We start from the raw sequence: 844 nt of genomic DNA, 5'->3' as shown, positions 1-844 counted from the left end.
AAAAAAAAAAAAAAAAAAAAAAAAAAAAAAAAAAAAAAAAAATTTTATTTTTTTATTATTTTTTATTTTATTTTAATTATCATTTGCTGCTGCTGCAACAATAACTGCAGCAGTACCAGCAGCAGCAATAGAAGCAGCAGAAGCAGCAGCAGGGAGCAGCACGAACAGAAAAAGCAGCAGCAACATACACCATGAGGCATCATCATCATCAGCAGCAGCAGCAGCAGCAGCAGCAGCAGCAGCAACAGCAGCAACAGCAGCAGCAGTAGCAGCAGCATTATAATCATTATAAAAACACAACCACCACCAGCACCACCGCAACGATCCCCCCCCACAAAAAAAATAAAAAAAGAAAAAAAAAGAAAAAGAAAAAAAAAGCAATAAAGAGAAAGAAAGAGCTTACGCTGGTTGGTGCTGCTGCTATTTGTATAGCGACCCTTCCCCATGCATGTCTTGCTGCTGCTGCTGCAGCAGAAGGCCCCCTAATAAAATTATAAAAAAGACGAGGATCAGGGGGTACAGCATAGGGGTACGGCATCGGCATCATCAACACTCTGCTGCTGCTGCTGCTGCTGCTGCTGCTGCTGCTGCTGCTGCTGTTGCTGCTGCTGGGTCTATGATGAAGAGCAATCTGAAAGGCCCCTAAACTATTAGGTTTAAATGTACTGCATATAAGTGTATATACACCAGGAGACAAAGAAAAAGATAAAAAACAACAACCAGAACGATAGCTACCGCTCGATACTGCTTTTCCCGTTCTTAATAAACGCGGAGTAGCTATCTTATTATTAAATAAACGCAAATTCACGGAGTACTCCTGCATATACAGCACAACACAAAAAAA

This window comes from Eimeria mitis, genomic scaffold, assembly GCF_000499745.2.
Source record: "Eimeria mitis Houghton genomic scaffold, Emh_scaff929, whole genome shotgun sequence".
In the NCBI taxonomy this organism is placed as follows: Eukaryota; Apicomplexa; class Conoidasida; order Eucoccidiorida; family Eimeriidae; genus Eimeria; species Eimeria mitis.
This window is presented reverse-complemented; position numbering follows the sequence as displayed.